At 36.2% G+C, this 19,489-nt stretch overlaps 1 long non-coding RNA gene across 1 annotated transcript; it reads left to right on the top strand.

Annotated features, from left to right (window-relative positions):
* Positions 1–2,263: 2,263 nt before the first annotated feature.
* Positions 2,264–7,743, top strand: LOC149242772 (uncharacterized). The gene is made up of 4 exons (XR_016245740.1): positions 2,264–2,661; positions 7,050–7,243; positions 7,390–7,465; positions 7,557–7,743. It is a non-coding gene; the product is annotated as an uncharacterized LOC149242772 (long non-coding RNA).
* Positions 7,744–19,489: the final 11,746 nt, after the last annotated feature.

Here is a 19,489-nt window from a genome sequence, read left to right as displayed (position 1 = left end):
AATGGAATTATGAATTTTAGGTATTGATATTGTTAGAAATATAATCTAACATCCACTCACGCACAGACATAAACACACAAATAAATATTTGCTCATGCAATCATGTTACTAACTAGTATTAATGTAGATTTTGTGTTAGAATTCATAGGGCATATGTGATGGTGGAGTCTAGTTACAAATATATGCAAAAAAACATGAGGTTTGAATATATGATGGTGGAGTCTAGTTCCAAATATATTCAAAAAAACATGAGGTTTTGTAGTTTGTATGACAGTTCTCTCTTGCTATAACAATAAACTATTTTCCAAGTTTTTTTCTCATTTAATTTTTGTGTTATATTTTTTTATTGAGTCACATGGTTTTGGGTTTGGCTTTCATCTCATTAAGGAAAAGAGTGGAATTATAGGGATACAAAAAGCTCAAAAATTATGATAATTACGCCGTAAGGCGTTCTTACACCGTAAGGCGTTCCCCTCTGAAACCAACTCTCCTTTGAAGTTACGTATCCATTTGTGAGCGCTTGATTTAATTGTTAGACGATTAAAATTGTTTGAGCCGTCGGATTAATTCCACCGAAACGTTATCAACTGCTTGCTTCCCCGAGCACTTGCTGGAATGTATCGGTCCCAATCTTGCTCAAGTCCTCCTCTGTGTTTCACGGCAAACGCAGAGGTTTCAAGTTCAATTCTCTGCTATGTAAATCCTTGCAATCCACGGCTGTTTCGAAGGACCTCTCGACGCAGGCGGGGAACGGATTCCTAGAGCCGAATGCTGTTGAGCGCAATGTGGTTCGTCTGGGGTTGCCGAGCAAGGGTCGAATGGCACCATGCAGGCGGGCAATGGGTATTGTGGGTCTCCTCTATGGCATTTTGGGTTTTTGAGATTAACAGTCCATACTTGAGGTGGGGTGTAAAAATCCCATAACTTCAAATCATAGAGCTATTAGCTCTGAGCACCATGGATCCCTTAATTATGAAAAGTACCATGGCTAAAACTGCAGTGGGTCCTTTGGAAACTATCTGGTAACTTTTCTTCATTCATTCTTCGTTTTATTTAGAGACAAGATAAAATGTTTTTAATCTTTTTATTGGAAATTTCAAGTTGCATTATGCAGACAGCATGGTGCTTACTCTATAAAGTCCAAGATCCTACTGGAAGGTACTGCTTAGTAATGGGCAAAATGGAAAGAAAAACTCTTTTCTTTTTTTCAATATCTATTATTCTTAGTATCCATTTGGGGGTTGGGGGTGATGGGAGACATTCAGTTATCAATTAAGGCAGACTTAAAAAAGCAGGTGGCTGAAAAGAATTGTTGTTGTATGTATTCCCTGGTGTGCTTGAGCTCAAAGTCATGTCTATGCTCATTTTTCATCAAAGATAGGTGAGTTGAGACAGGCCTCGTGGATGGCCTTGCAGTGTGGCAAAACCAGGACATTGAGCATATATTTTCTGATTGTTTCTTGGTGAGCTCCTTGTGCAAGACTATTTGTTATTGTTTCTCTTCTCTGGTTTCCTATTCGTGTCATTGGATGGTGGTTCTTGTTGGAAACCCTGTTTTGTTTTTGTTACTTGTTCAGCCTGCTTTGCCAGCGGTCACATTAATGGTTCTTTTCTTTTGATGATCCATAAGAGGTAAGTCCACCATTAAGTTAGCAGTTGCACCCGTTGTGGAATTATATTCCATAGATTTTGGATGAATTGGCAGTCTACAACTTTTCAACAAGTAAAAAGCTTATTAGAAGTGCTGATCACAGGGCTCTTTGGGTTGGGTAGGCAGGGAGATTAATTCTCTTTATCTTATAATATAAGACAGTTATTATGCATATGTCCATTAAAGAGTTCTTGAGTTATGATGAAGAGAATAATTCAAACGAGTGATCTATATAGTTAAGGGTACTCACAGCTTGTCAACAGATATGCATACTCACTTCTTAGTGAACCCTTTATGTTGACTAGCTCCATTTAAGACTCTTAACCATAAACATCAATTTTTGAGAGGGATATCGGGCATCCCAGGTGATTGTTGTGATAAACTAAAGTGTTAAATGTCTTGTCAATATTCCTATACAATATCAAACGCCCCTTAATCTTGATACCTGCATGTCTTTTCAATTAAGGTTCCCTTGAATCTTGATACTTGCATGTCTTTTCAATTAAGGCAGAGGAATTGCAAGGCAAAATAGCATTTCATTCTGCTGGTGATTGATTCCACCGAAACGTTATCAACTGCTTGCTTCCCTGAGCACTTGCTGGAATGTATCGGTCCCAATCTTGCTCAAGTCCTCCTCTGTGTTTCACGGCAAACGCAGAGGTTTCAAGTTCAATTCTCTGCTATGTAAATCCTTGCAATCCACGGCTGTTTCGAAGGACCTCTCGACGCAGGCGGGGAACGGATTCCTAGAGCCGAATGCTGTTGAGCGCAATGTGGTTCGTCTGGGGTTGCCGAGCAAGGGTCGAATGGCACCATGCAGGCGAGCAATGGGTATTGTGGGTCTCCTCTATGGCATTTTGGGTTTCTGAGATTAACAGTCCATACTTGAGGTGGGGTGTGAAAATCCCATAACTTCAAGTCATAGAGCTATTGGCTCTGAGCACCATGGATCCCTTAATTATGAAAAGTACCATGGCTAAAACTGCAGTGGGTCCTTTGGAAACTATCCGGTAACTTTTCTTCATTCATTCTTCGTTTTATTCAGAGACAAGATAAAATGTTTTTAATCTTTTTATTGGAAATTTCAAGTTGCATTATGCAGACAGCATGGTGCTTACTCTATAAAGTCCAAGATCCTACTGGAAGGTACTGCTTAGTAATGGGCAAAATGGAAAGAAAAACTCTTTTCTTTTTTTCAATATCTATTATTCTTAGTATCCATTTGGGGGTTGGGGGTGATGGGAGACATTCAGTTATCAATTAAGGCAGACTTAAAAAAGCAGGTGGCTGAAAAGAATTGCTGTTGTATGTATTCCCTGGTGTGCTCTGAGCTCAAAGTCATGTCTATGATCATTTTTCATCAAAGATAGGTGAGCTGAGACAGGCCTCGTGGATGGCCTTGCAGTGTGGCAAAACCAGGACATTGAGCATATATTTTCTGATTGTTTCTTGGTGAGCTCCTTGTGCAAGACTATTTGTTATTGTTTCTCTTCTCTGGTTCCTATTCGTGTCATTGGATGATGGTTCTTGTTGGAAACCCTGTTTTGTTTTTGTTACTTGTTCAGCCTGCTTTGCCAGTGGTCACATTAATGGTTCTTTTCTTTTGATGATCCATAAGAGGTAAGTCCACCATTAAGTTAGCAGTTGCACCCGTTGTGGAATTATATTCCATAGATTTTGGATGAATTGGCAGTCTACAACTTTTCAACAAGTAAAAAGCTTATTAGAAGTGCTGATCACAGGGCTCTTTGGCTTGGGTAGGCAGGGAGATTAATTCTCTTTATCTTATAATATAAGACAGTTATTATGCATATGTCCATTAAAGAGTTCTTGAGTTATGATGAAGAGAATAATTCAAACGAGTGATCTATATAGTTAAGGGTACTCACAGCTTGTCAACAGATATGCATACTCACTTCTTAGTGAACCCTTTATGTTGACTAGCTCCATTTAAGACTCTTAACCATAAACATCAATTTTTGAGAGGGATATAGGGCATCCCAGGTGATTGTTGTGATAAACTAAAGTGTTAAATGTCTTGTCAATATTCCTATACAATATCAAACACCCCTTAATCTTGATACCTGCATGTCTTTTCAATTAAGGTTCCCCTGAATCTTGATACTTGCATGTCTTTTCAATTAAGGCAGAGGAATTGCAAGGCAAAATAGCATTTCATTCTGCTGGTTATTTGCCTAGAATCTGGCAGTGAGGTTTACCACAAGAAATTGCAACAAAGGTTAATTTTGTTTTGCTGGAGTATGTAAGGGATAATCAAATCTAATTATTTTTCTCATTTGTGAGAAGTAACATTGCCTTGTTGAGGCCTTAACTATATGTGAGAAGTATTCTCCCTTGACTATTCGGGAGAAGCTTTCAGCTGAGCTCCATTTGTTAGTTATACTAATGAGCATCTCTCCTCCCACGGTCTCCTAACTATAAACATTTCTTGGGATTGGTTAGCAGCTTATACCAAAAAAGTGATGAGGCCCTTGCCCTATACCCAAGAAATGAAGTGAGTCAAATATTTGTTAGACTAAGCAAACGCAGGCTGGTAGGTAACTCAAATCTCCCATTATAGCTAGATCACATCACCCGAGGTCCATTCATAAGCTATACTAGTGAACAACTCTCCTCCCATGGTCTCCTGATTGTAAAGAAACCACCTGAGATCCATTCGTAAGCTATAATTGTGAATAACTCTCCTCCCATGGTCTCCTGACTGTAAACAAACATTTTCTTGAGGTTGATTACCAGGTTTTACTAGTAAAAGTTGATGAGGTTCTTGCCCTATACCCAAGAAACATATGGTTGGATCGAGAGCCATTGAAAGATTGAGTTCCTTATCCACCTACTGTTGCTTAGCCACCAATTGATTGAGTTGAAATTTGAGCTGATTCACCTTACCTAGTTCCATAATCCATTTACCTATTAGCAAAGGCACAACCAATTTATCGAGAAGAGAGTTAAATATCGGCTAGACTGAGAAAATGAATGGTGGTAGCTAGCTTACAGCTTCATAATAGTATCTAGGCTAATTTCTAAATCATATGCTCACCACTGGGAAATGACCTTGGATTTGCAGCATATTTTATACAAATCTTCTCTGGCACATCCCCAAAATGAGGGAATATGCAACTTATATGCATAGTTATTTCAACTTTTCAACAGCTTCCTCTGGTGGTCAACTTAACTTTTGTCTTCAGTAATTGCTACAGATTTTTTTGGATTTCAAACCAACTCTCAAATGGAGCTTTATTAAATGTGCTATGCCATAAAGACATTTGATGAGTTGTGTAGCCTTTTAGCAGCTATCCGGCACCAAAATGTAGTGCTTGTTTCCCCAATAAAATCGAAGAGGAGTGGCAATGACCTCTTTTGTGGGTCTATCATCTTGGATGGATCTTTAGGATTCTGTCAGAGGAGATTGATATTCCTAGAGGAATCTATTTGGGATATTTTTGCCTCCTCTATCTGGGATATTATTGCCTCACAAAAAACATGAGCCCTCAACATGGATATTATGTCTGCCTTTTATTTAGGTGAGATTCAAGTTTCAAATTGGCCTTAAGATGAAGCAAATAAAGCTGGAAATAAAGGTGGTGCCATAATGGTTGACACATTTCTTATATAATACCCATGCTTTTTATTAGTGCATTAGTTAAAGACCTTCAGGTATCAATTAAGGAAGACTTAAAAAAGCAGGTGGCTGAAAAGAATTGCTACTCTATGTATTCCCTGGTGTGCTCTGAGCTCAAAGTCATGTCAATGCTCATTTTTCATCAAAGATAGGTGAGCTGAGACAGGCCTCCTGGATGGCCTTGCAGTGTGACAAAACCAGGACATTGAGCATATATTTTCTGATTTTTTCTTGGTGAGCTCCTTGTGCAAGACTATTAGAAGTGCTGACCACAGGGCTCTTCTAGCTTGGATAGGCAGGGAGATTAATTCTCTTTATCTTATAATATAAGACAGTTATTATGCATATGTCCATTAAAGAGTTCTTGAGTTATGATGAAGAGAATAATTCAAACGAGTGATCTATATAGTTAAGGGTACTCACAGCTTGTCAAAAGATATGCATACTCACTTCTTAGTGAACCCTTTATCTTGATTGGCTCCATCTAAGACTCTTGACCATAAACATCAATTTTTGAGAGGGATATTGGGCATCCAAGGTGATTGTTGTGATAAACTAAAGTGTTAAATCTCTTGTCAATCTTCCTATACGATATCAAACACCCCTTAATCTTGATACCTGCATGTCCTTTCAATTAAGGCTCCCCTGAATCTTGATACTTGCATGTCTTTTCAATTAAGGCAGAGGAATTGCAAGACAAATTAGCATTTCATTCTGCTGGTTATTTGCCTAGAATCTGGCAGTGAGTTTTACAACAAGAAATTTAAACAAAGGTTAATTTGGTTTTGCTGGAGTATGTAAGGGATAATCGAATCTAATTATTTTTCTCATTTGTAAGAAGTAACTACTCTAGAAACCTTGGCAACGCTCCAAAACAAGGTAATTGTAAATAAGGTTCATCGTTGTAACGCTATTGGTACATAATTAACTTCTCATCAGAACCAAAACAAACTTGGAAAATTCATATTAGAGATGTTAAACCAATGAAATAACCTCTTAAAAATTAAGATTCTCAATTACGTTTTTTTATTGAAGTCATTGACTAGAGTTTTATTAATTTCATTTTTTATTCTGATTAAAGACTAAGAGGTCCTATAAATGTATTGGGTCTCCAAGCAGATTATAGTTGCATCCAAGGTGATTGTTGTGATAAACTAAAGTGTTAAATGTCTTGTCAGTCTTCCTATACCGTAGCAAACTCCCCTGAATCTTGATACTTGCATGTCCTTTCAATTAAGGCATGAGGAATTGCAAGACACATTAGCATTTCAATTAAGGCAAGAGGAATCACAAGGCACATTAGCATTTCATTCTGCTTGTTAATTTCATAGAATCTCACAGTGAGGTTTGCCACAAGAAATTGTAACAAAGGTTTAATTTGGGTTTGCTGGAGTATGTAAGGGATAATCGAAGCTAATTATTTTTGTCACAAGGGATAATCGAAGCTAATTATTTTTGTCATTTGTGAGAAGTAACTACTCTAGGAACTTTGACAGCGCTCCAAAAACAAGGTAATTGTAAGGAAGGATCATTGTAAAACCTCAAATTTGTTTGAAGAAAAATGAAAGCAATCCAACTATTGTTGCTAAAAGTGGTATTCCATTTATATATTGCTGTTTTGTCTGAGTCTTGAGAGTTCTCAAAGTCTATGGTACTCCATTGTTACATAGGGTGGAAGATTGATCATCAAACAACTCTGATTCATTATTTAACACCTGTTTTTGGTAATTTTTATATCCATTATTGTTTATTGTACAGGGGAGGATTACTGTAAGAAATCTGGCAGTTGTGAGCACATGTCCTGGTCAAAGTGCAAATCAGGCTCAAAGGAAACTTTACATTGGTGGTCTTTCATATGACACGGCCGATGATAAGCTTCTAGAAGTTTTTTCCAAATATGGAGAGATAGAAGAAGGTTCAGCTGCGTATGATAAGAATACCAAAAAATCCAGGTTACAAATCTAATATACATCGGTTTGCTTTATGATGGGCAGTTTAACATGCTTCTGCTGTTAGAGATTTATGCACGTTTTTCCAAGGCCTAGCTCGTTTGGTTGTATTTGTCTTCGTTAACGCTGTATGTATTTGTCACCAACAGAGGATTTTCTTTTGTGACTTTCTAGACTGTGGAGGCTACAAAGCGGGCTCTTAAGGAACCAAACAAAACCATTGATGTAAGTAATAGCTAGTACTGGATAATGTTGGTCATATTAGTTGAAGGGCAGTTGTTGATCTTGACACCTATGTTCTATGCTTGGCATGCAGGGAAGGACTGTTACTGTGAAACTTGCGGCTGATGATTAGAAGGAGAAACTATCATCACAGGCTACAGTATCTCCACAAATGCAGATAGCTTATGGAACAGACTATCCAAGCCTGAACTCATATCATAGGCCAGGGCCACAGGTACTAGTCTCTGCATCACCACCAATTGGTTTCTCAGCATATCCAATCAGGCCTTTTAGCATATGCACCTCAACCTCCATATGCAACACAACCTACATACGGAAGAATTTCATATGCTTCTCAATATGGTGTTCAAAGCTCCACAACACCATACAGCTCAAACAAGTATGAAAAATATGCAACATCCCTCCAAGATCCACAACTGCTTCCATTAGGATTGCACACAGCATGTGGTGGAGCAGGTCCTGGTCCAGGCTACCCATGCTATGGTTCGATTGAAATTGGCTTTTAATCAAGCAATTTTTTTATTGAGAAATATGTTCAACAAATCAATGGCAGTTAGTTTGGGATCCTAGATGCATTAACAATTTAACTGGACTATGAAGTAATACTACTGGATTCCACTTGATAGCAATCTACTCACTATTTTAAATGTCCACTCGGTTGTTGCGACTTCTGATGAATGTGAAGTTACACATTGTTTGAGCTCAATTTTCTAAAATTCTGTTGCAGGAAGAAGAAATCCGTTATCATACATGTTATAAGTGGAGTTTTCCAACAAATGTACACTGCAAACTGCATATTGATTTTCACATTTGTGTGTTTTTGAAATTTGTACTTTGTGCTCGTAGAAGCGAGATATTCTATAAGATGTGTACTTCGTGCTCGTAGAAGTGAGGTATCTGCTTAACGCTGTTTGTTTTCCAAGTTTGTTTATCAGAATGTTTCAATAGATACATGTGAATCTAATTTGGTATCTATTTATCAATAGATACATGTGAATCTAATTTGGGATGTATTTATCAGGAGATCAAAAATAGGGTTTATAGATGTATTTTTTTTAAATTTTATTTATATTGGATTTTTTTTTTTAATGAGAATTTTTGTATTAAAAAAAAAATTGCTACTGGAACATGCTGCTAAAGCAGTATATAGGAATGAAGGTTACAATTTTTGTATTAAAAAAATTGTTATTAGAACTTGTTAAAAATTCTTCAATAAATGTAAAAGGAAGAGGACAAAAAAACCATATTTTTCTTGACAAAAATTAAATACATTGTTTTTTGAAAATTAAATACTGAAAAGAGTGAATATGGTGCGAAGAGTAAATATTCTATTGTATGTTTTATTCAATTGATGTTTGTGAGCAGCAATTTCCAATATTAGGCAATATTTTCCAGTGCCATTTGCTTCAGATAGGACCCTTAGAAGCATGAACAATATGGAATTTCTTTGCTGTTCAGCATAGGCTCCCTTGTTTTAGTTTTCCTTTTCTAATCTTTGAACTTGACAATAAGATACAAACCAATTATTGCATTATTCATCATTATTTCTGACTGTCATGGCAACAGAACGAATCACTGACAGAAGTCTGAATTTAGAGAAACTATCTGAACAAATCACTGAAAACAAGTCTGACCCCATAGAAGCTATGTGAAAAATAGCAAAGGCAACATTCCTCCTTCCTTGATCAAAATCCATTGCCAGTTTACCAACAGGAATAAAGGAATGCAAAGAGTGAACAATGCAGAAATATTTTTAAATGAAAACTATCAACTCACCCTTCATTGCTTTGACTGAAGGGTAGCCTATGTTTGTAAGGGGAGTTGAAACCCCATTAAGCGTGAAAGGCCACATCCCCAAATTTTCCCAACTGGTATTGATAATTCCCAACCTTTTTAGAGAACATAAAGCATCAATTCTTTTTGTTGGGGAAAGAAGCCAGCCAATTTTCTTTTTGTTGGGGACAGAAACTACCCAATTTTTCCCTTGCATGGGAGTGGGGATGTGTTGCATGAAGGATTCTCAAGTAGAAACTAGACAAGAATGCACAAAAATCAACCCTAGGCTAGTTATGGTAAACTCTCACCAGTTCACAGCTAACCTTAGAAGAGGATCTTATCATGATACTAAATGAAGGATTATGCTTTTAAAAAATTTGAAGTAGCTATGAAAGAGATTAATGAAAACACAGTTCTACTTTATTCTTCTAAAAATCCTTATCAGGCTAAGGCCGAGACACAGACCATTCCTTGTCATGGCCTTAACCCCAGATTTATCCCTCCTTGAAACATGATAATATCCAAGGAATGATGGTCTCCCTGTAAAATTCTATAAGGGTTTCTGAGACACCATTGGGAAACCTTTTAAATGTGTGCTTGGAAGCTCTTCATCTGGAACCACTTGCAGAGCAAACTAATGCAGGCATCATCAATATAAACCACAACTCGGCCAATAGGAACTCAATTAATGATCCCAGGCTAATCATTCTACTTTACGTGGCTTACAAGACTCTTGCAGAAGCATTAACCACAAAAAAATTAAGCTTGAAAACTATCTAGTGGGCTGGAGAAATTCATCAAGAAGATCTGCTCCTCAAGATTGATTTTGATAAAGTCCTACACAGATTAGAATGGTATATTACTTCAGATATGATGACATGGATTGGTATCCTATAATGGAGCAAAATAATGGACAGGCCTATGAATTCTTTCACAGGCCTTACATGGACATTCCTTTTGGGGCAGCAAGAGCGTAAAATCCCACAATTTTTATATCATTGTTCTCTTTCTGTTTTTTTTTTTTTTTTCTGTTATCAGCCATATAGAAAGTAATTTTCTTGTTGGGTGAAGCAGCTTACTCACCTCACCTCGTATGTAATTAACAGTACTTATGTTTTTTGTTTTCAAATTTCTTGTAAATGGTTGGATACTCTAGTCAAAAGAGATCCTTTTATGAACTCAAACAACAGTCTTTTTTTACTCAAATGAATACACACAGGGTGTGTATATGCAGAATGTAATTTTCAATCATTTCTCCAATGAATGAAATTACAGTTTTTTCCTTTGGAAAAAGCAAATACAGTGGTTGAAAAAGACAATTGCTTTCAAATATATTTTATTACTGCTGAATTTTCCCTTGATCTTTTGCTAAACAATTCAAACTCAATTTTGAATTCAGCAATTTCACTTTTAACCTATTAAGAAGTGGTCTTGACCATCAGATATTTTACAAAATTTATGGGTTTTAACTCATCCTCACTCATGACATAACATGAGAACATTTCCTCACCCATAGCCTTGGTCATAAACTTTAGTTTTCTGTTCAGCCTCGTTATTTTAAATTTTTTATGAAGTTGTGTTAAGGCATTGTGCAAAGAAATCCAAAAATTGGGATTAACCTTATCAGGGGAGCAGTCCTTAACCTATATGCTTCAATTGTCACCAGTAAAATTATGTGTTTTATCTCAAGTAAGTTTTTCACAACATCCATTCAGCAAGATTGGGTTACCAACATCCCAGGCATTTAACACACATCGCATCTATTTAGTATTTACATTGAGAAAAACAAAGGCTCTTCATGAAAGCACAAAAACGTGAAACCAAAATATTAAACAAAAGGGATGGGATGAAAAAGGCACATCAAGATCACAGATAAGATCACAGAACATCAAGATCCCGAGACAATAATATCAACCCTTCATCCTGCTTTGAGCTTTGCAATGGCAAAGATGAAAAGAAGATATTTCGTTGCACAAATGATTTTAAAGCCTTCATTGCATTGACTGAAGGGTAGCCTATGTTTGTAAGGGGAGCTGAAACCCCATTAAGCGTGAAAGGCCACGTCCCCAAATTTTCCCAACTGGTACTGATAACTCCCAACTTTTTTAGAGAACATAAAGCATCAATTCTTTTTGTTGGGGAAAGAAGCCAGCCAATTTTCTTTTTGTTGGGAACAGAAACTACCCAATTTTTGCCCTTGCATGGGAGTGGGGATGTGTTGCATGAAGGATTCTCAAATAGAAACCAGACAAGAATGCACGAACAAGGGAGCCTATGCTGAACATCACAGAAATTCCATATTGTTCATGCTTCTAAGGGTCCTATCTGAAGCAAATGGCACTGGAAAATATTGTCTAATATTGGAAATCGCTGCTCACAAACATCAATTGAATAAAACATACAATAGAATATTTACTCTTTGCACCATATTCACTCTTGAAAATTAAATACATTGTTTTTTGAGTACATGAATAGATTCTTACAAATTGCTTGCACAAGGTAATATAAAAATAAAACATCTCTAGAATTTAAGTGAAACCATCTTTTTACTAGATCTGTAGGAAGATCAAGACACCAGATTTTGGAGATTTCTTACTTTGATATTTTCTATATTTTATTAATGGTTAATAACATTGATTAATTTTTAGAACATTTGAAAAAAAAAAGATTACATATTTTTCTTCTTTACTTCTTACTTCTTTTCTAAAACATTGTTTTTGTCCTTTCCTTAGGTGAAACCTCTTCCTCAACAGGTGAATTGATGATCTTTGATTGCACTAGATCTGGAACTGCCTGATCAAAATGGGATATTGAATTAATCATTCAACCTTGACTTCTGCTTCTGTAGAGTGCAGAATTCCAAATCTATTTCTAGAGGGAGAATGGAACTGCGTGATATCTTCTATATTTTTTTTCATTTTTTGGTATAGGTGCTTATCAGATCCTCCCCAGGTTAACATGGATGTATTCTAATGGATTTTAATGATGTAGTCGGAACTGTAATTAACTTTTCTCTGTGCAATAAGTAAAATGAGAAAAGTAAGCGTCTTCATATGGCCACCTTGTTGAAGCGAGCGCAAGTAGAACAATCCTTTAACGAGACTCGTTGATTAACCTACCGGACTATTCATTTTTCCCCTTTAATCACATCAACAACCTTTCTCCATAAACTTGTCGGCTTTAAGAGATTTTTGAGCAGAATTTCGCCCTTTTTTTATTATAGATGAAAATGAAAACAATTGCACCCTGCTGCTCATAGAATCTTTTTATTGAAAAATTGTTATGCCCAGCTTACTCATACCTATTCCTATGCTCATAGAATCTTTTTATTGAAAAATTGTTATGCCCAGCTTACTCATACCTATTCCTATAGACTTGGCGTGTATATTGCCTAAAATACTTGTTTAACCAAAAAGCTACCACAACATAACTAGCACAAAAGATTACAGAGAATTTGGCCCTCGAGGGGCTTCTTCATTTGTGCCAATGTAAGAGTCTGCATCGCATGCTTGACTGAGCTCATATTCACATCGAACGAGTCCATTTATTGGCCTCGAACACGACAAACTCTGCAGATGGCTTGTAGGGGTGCTGAATCTCTGAAGTCGCTCCTTCGCACAGGTTGGACCGAAATGAGAAGAGGTCTAAAGATTTTCCGTAATTCGGTGACCAGAGTATACAGGAAACCCAATTCGTCTCCACCCGTTTATATTTCCTCTTGTGAGCATGCATACAAGCTCCAAAAACATGCTCCCATTCATTAGATGCCAACATTTGGATGGCAGATTCAATTGCACACTGATCCCTAACATAGCTTTCTACCGTTGCTTTGTATTTCCAATCTCCATGCCATCTAGTCCATTTGCAGGATGCATTTGCCAATTCGCATTGAGCCTTATAAACATCGCATTCACATAGGACACCACACCCTGCTAGACTGGAAATGAACCATGATGGCACCTAAGTCACAGCAGCACTGAGATAGTTCTTCTTCAAACTGTGACCCCTAGAGTGCAATCTGAAATGGATGCCCTTTGCTGGCTGAATCAATAATGTAATGACTGGTGAATTCACCAGACTTCTAGCTTGCTTGACAGAGATCATCAATGCAAAACCCCAAACTCCTAATATCAGAGGAATTCGACTTGAAGGTCTAGCTAATACAATAAACCCAACACCCAAGAACTGGGCAATAAAACCACATGCAACAGTCTTCCTCATTATTATAAAATTAATAAATCCTATTGTTAGTGAGTATGAATGTTGAATTAAAGGTCTCTGCAGTGGCTTTAACTCCCATTTCTCACTTGCGCACTTGAACTAACAGTGTAACACTTGGGGCAACAAGACGTACTTGTGTATATAGTAAGGTTATATCATGGGATGGGAGAGAAGGCCGAGCAGCCCTCGCTGCCGTTTATATGAAATAATCTTCTTAAAATGACCCCCAAATTAGTCCCCGACTCCGCCCTTGAATTGAGACCCCCATATTGGCCCCGAAACGTTTATATCAATGTGGAAAAAGTCGAAGTCAGAATTACGGCAAGGGTCCAAAAGTTGAGAAACTCGTTAAAAAAGTCGGCAAAATTTAAAAACACAAAAATATTCATTTTTTATTTTTATTTTTTTTTAACATCTAGAGTATTCACAACATCAAATAAATGCATTTCCACATAAACATGTAAAGAAAGCTAATATATAATATGTATATGAAGTCTAGTGCTACATCACATATCAAAATAGTGAATCAACTCCTGAATCTTGAGTTTTGTCCGAGCCTCAACTCTTAAGACAGCAGACTTTTTGGGTCAACTCCCGATAAAATCGGGCATATAACGAATAAATCGCGATTTTTTTGTTTCTGAAAAATTCTGCAAAAAATCGGAGGATTAAATAGTTTTGTTGAAAAAATCGCAATTTTAGAATTTAATCCTGATTTTTTGTAGACTTTTTCCACATTAATTACTTTATATGAAATATGTGATTGAATTGAGGGTTTGGCCCTTGAATCTGTGATTGAATGGAGAGTTCTTAGGGCCTGAAAGACTTCAATTTTGATAATATTTTTCTTTCTCGGATGAGAACTGTGTATAGGAATTTTCAAAATCTCCTATCATTGCTTGAACTCTATGAATGAGTCGGTCAAGACATTTTATTGTTGAGACATTCGACAATGAAAATTTCAAATTACAATGGTGGAATCCCCACCACTGTTTCACATGTTATTTCCCCAAAAACCTCCTATCATTGCTTGAACTCTATGAATGAGTGTAGCAAGACTCGCTTGAACTCTACAAGACGAATTTCTTGTGGAGACATTCGACAATGCAAATTTCAAATTACTATGGTGGACCCACTGTAACACATTTTATTCCCGCTGCCCTAAGCAGTTCAAGGCCTTGATAAACTGCCAATTCCTCTTTCTCACCATTTGTGGCACGACCAAGCCTCTAGGCATAATCAAGTCCCTGATTTTCATTGATCCAATGTGATCACTGCCACCCCTGCTTCCTCTGTACAGACTTTTAGTCTTTCCAAATGGTTAGTAGTTCACTTTGACTCCTTATAATCAGTGTTAATCAACTAACCAGAAACAATTTACTCTCTTACTCCAAAATTTAATTAATTTTATTAATTATATGCAGAAGTAACAAATTTGTATATTTTGATGTTTTGTATTCTTGTCCTAAATTTTAGGTCACCTTAGTACAGATTCGAAATAGTGACCATAGAGTAAACACGAATAGCTCTGTCATATGTGTAGGTTTCACGTTTGTGAGAGTGCCCAATCTACTGTTGCTTTTTATTTGGGATTGAATGCAAAACTATAATTTGAAATATTTGTCATAGTTAATACTATAATCCTTTTGTATCATGCACGTGAGTGCATGATGTGGTGGCTGGGGCGGTTGGCTTTCGCACCCCCCAGCCATGTTCGATTCCTGCAGGTGCAGCGCGATGCTGCTGTTGATGCTGATGACGTATGTGCCCGATGCTGATGACGTTTGTGTTTCTGCTCTGCGCGATGCTGCGGCTGATGCTGATGACGTATGTGTTTCGTTGATGATGTAATTCTGCTCGCTTCGGCGATAATATAATGTTGTATGATGAATTCAATCTATTCGCTTCGACGATATATGTTGTATGTTGATTCTTCAGCGGGGATTCTCTCCCCCCCCCTGAAAAAAAATAATCCTTTTGTATCATGGTTAAGAATCTTAATATAAGGTGTTGCATAATTAAGAAAATTAACATAAGATTTTGAGGACTGATCTGCAATTGGAGAATGGGACATCCAATTGGCGAAGGGAAAAAGTATTAATCTATCTGCTACTAGTCGCAGGATAGCTAGATATATGCGAACAATGAAATTTTAAGTTAATCCTACATTTTAGAGCAGAGTTGTCAAATGGAAGTTTGCGGGGTCTGTTAAAGTCGAGTGTTGTTCTTGCCCCACCATTGTTTGATTCTGCCAAGTGACATGTTTGTTGATTCCTTAAGTAATCACAACTTCTCTTATTTTTACTGTGTTGTGTTGTCGTAAATGTGTACCATTCAGTACGGTTCCATATGTCACAAAAATGTGTATTTTTACTGTGTTCTCTTGTTTTAAATGTGTACTATTTAGTACGTTTCCATATATCGCAAACACATCTGACAACAAAAAGGTCTAGATTTGTGTAGATCTTCTAATTTCAAACTAATTTCTGAACTTTAATTAGGAATATTGCAACGATGTTTATATTATCATGCACCTCATACACATCAAATCTAAGGTCAGTATTTATATTATCAAGCACCAAGAATGGTGAAGATTACGGCAGTCTATTTTGAGGTTTCTGATACAGTCCAATTTACCCATTGTAATCTCATTATGATAACAATTAGCCAGAAGTTTAGTCCTAAAACCCAACACGACAAAGCTTAAGCTTGTCCAATAATGATTGTACATACTGGGAAAAGAACGCTACTGCCTACCAGCCTTTTTGGTTTCTTAAAACTAAATAAATACCCAAATACCGTTGAATCTTATTTGGAAACTGATTGATGCTTTGGTAGGAATTTGGAAGTCTATCTTTACACTGGTGACGCACCAAGGATGCGCTGGTTGGAAATATGAATATGTTTGCTTGCTGGCACTTGAAGGCAAGGTCTGGAGTTCTTTTCCCTTTGGTGATAGTAGTTAATATTGTTTGCACATATTCCCCTTAGTGATATCAGAATTACCACTATTTACATCTATTTTGATTGCTATCACCTAAAGGCAAGGTTGGAGTTCCTTCCCCTCAGTGATGGCAGCTTTAATATTGTTTTACATGCCTTCCCTGTCAGTGATGGTAGATTTATTCATCCTTCGGCTAGGGATTGAAGATCTATCCTGCTCCATAGTACTCACTTTGAATGGGGAGATACATGAACCTTGTACCTCATAAACTTGACCAATTAATGACTCTGTGGTGATCAAATTCTGGTAAGCCTCTAACATAGGGTGGTGTCTGGACTTTGGAAAACATATGTATGCATGCTTTATACATTTACCATTACTTCCAGTGCTTCTATGGCTTCTTTGCTTAATAAATGTCATTTTGACCATCCTTAGGGAGAACTAGGCACTTAATTTTAATAAAACGTGTAATTTATAATTTGGATTTTTGGGTTTATATGGAGGATATATCCTAAAAATACTAAAATTGTAACACTTTCTAAACTCTTCAACACTTTCCAAACACTTCAACTTTTGGCTCTCATGGACTTGAGTATACAATTCGCACAATGTTCCATGTTGTCAGCTAAGTTTGCAGGTTGATACATCATACATGTTTGGTGATCTAGTTGCAGGTTTTTTTGAAGTTTTACATCTTTTTATCCTTTTTTTTCAAAAGAAAATACTTCACGGAAAACCTTCTAAGTTCTAAGTACTTTCCTATGATCTGTGAATGGTAAATGAGGTAAACCTTGATCCTGATTCTGGAGCGTAATATAAAGAGGATCAAGAAAGTCGAACTTGTAACCTCTCAAATTTGGGAAAAGATCTCATGTCTGGTTCATCTTGAACTAACCCCTGAGGCTCTACATTCTTCTACTCATAAAGCAAGCATTCACAAATTTAGCTTTTCAGGTTTTTCAATTTTCATATCTTCATTTTTTGGTTTATCAATTTATGTTAAACTGCTCTCATTGTGTTTCATCATTTTTTTTTTCTATTTGTCAGTGTGGCATGAATCTGGTAAACCTTTCCACTTGACTAAATAGAGTTTATAAATTGATGGACGTGTAATCGGTCATTCAACGTTGCCTTGGTTCATCATTTGACCTTGTGTTAGATATATAAATGTTTGAAACATTGAAATTTTAAGTGATGTATATCGATGATTGCCTTGTCATTAGAATTTTACATGGTTCAATTTTCTTTTGCTTTTAAGTTTTAACTTATCTCTTTTGTTTTTTACTTTACTTTGTTGCAGAAACCTTCAGGAAATCACTCCTCTTAGATGTACCATCACTTACTTTAATGGGAATACCTTTTTATTTTTATGAAAGGTTACCTATTTATTGTACTTGAACTATTTGACACCTTCGCTGACCTATTCATATTGGTAATTCCACTAAGTTCACAAGACAATAAGGAGGGGTATTTTTCTTGTACTTTGTTGACACCAGTTAAATTTCATTTTGTCTATATGCTCTCCAGAATTTATCTGCAACATGTTTTCAGAACTTTATTTACCATGTTTGTTGTACCATCGATTTGCAAATGGGAAAAAATGTACCAATCACTTTGAAAATAAATATACTTATCACTTGTAATTGTTTTGTGCACTCCATGCAAATGCACACTATCCTTGACTGAAGAAAATGAGTCATTACCTGTATGTTTTGAGATCGTTCCGATATAAAATTTTCGAAGATTTCCAACAAACATTTGTCTCCTATTTAAATGGGTGGTTGAAATTATTTTATGCAACACTCCCCTTTAATTACAAAAAACAAAAATTTAAACTAAGATATTTTCTGGTCCGAGTCTAAGCTATGCTTACAATTTTTTTTTTTGACATCAGTTGGATTTCCTTTTCTTTTCTTCATTGCTTTAGCTTTGTCTTTTTGTTGTAAGCTTCATATTTCAGTGTCTTTATTGGCTGGTGCAACTGTTCGATTGTTCCAAGTTGTCCATGCATGTCCTCTATTTCTTCAAAAATTGGCTTGTATGTAAACGACTACCACATGTCACCTTCCATAGCTTACTCTTCATCAATTTGTTCGAAAACAAATCATAAAAATATTTTGTCTCTCAAGGACACTATTGCATGGAAATTTCATTAACATTTTTATTTTCTACAACATCCATGTTGCCTTCAACATTCATTGTTGCAACTTCTATGAAAACATCATTAACACGTTTTCAAGCCATGTTTCAAGAATTTTTAGTGTGAGAGATTCTCAATGAATACATCAACCTCTTTTTCAATGAAGATAAGTTATTGTAGCATATGCCGCTAATCAATGCCAACGACATGTCTGTGTTTATTTCAAAATGATTTAATGTATCTAACATCATCTACAATATAATCTGAAAGATAACCCATTGCTCATAACAAACCATAGCAGCTAGATTCTTTTAATGTCTTCAAAAAAACCAATGGATGCAACTTTGCGAGAGAAAAATGGCATTGCCACAGTAATATAAATCATAGCAGAGATTTTCATTCATATATATATAATGAGTATGTACTATAGAGATTTATTTATCTCAATGATAACTTGAGATTCTTCCAGTTATGACAAAAGAGTAAAATATTTAAAATAGAGCATGGACTATAGAAAGTAATATAAATCATAGCAGAGATCTTCATTCATATATATATATATATATAACGAGTATGTACTATAGAGATTTATTTATCTCAATGATAACTTGAGATTCTTGAGATTCTTATCACACGCTGCATACGATTTCAGTGTATGTAAATGAAAAATTAATAGATCAATTTAATCTTAATTTTGATGGATTTGATTACCTGTTCTTTTCCACTCTATGCTATTCTTCCCCACTCTATGCCTTACGGCATTTCCTTTGCAACATAAGGTGCAAATGCTAGTTTTACTTATGTTTGGTTTTTTAGTAATAATTTCCTTTTGTAAATGTTATTGCTATTTTGTTTATTTGTGGTGGAGGACCTACTATACAACACATTTTGAAATGGTTACCACAAAACAATGTGGTTTTGGTAT

The sequence above is a fragment of the Pinus tabuliformis genome, chromosome 8 (genome assembly GCF_031772625.1).
Source record: "Pinus tabuliformis cultivar Carrire ecotype Pingquan chromosome 8, CPIR1, whole genome shotgun sequence".
NCBI lineage: Eukaryota > Viridiplantae > Streptophyta > Pinopsida > Pinales > Pinaceae > Pinus > Pinus tabuliformis.
The sequence above is the reverse complement of the archived record's forward strand: the minus strand, read 5'-3'. Positions and strand labels throughout refer to the sequence as shown.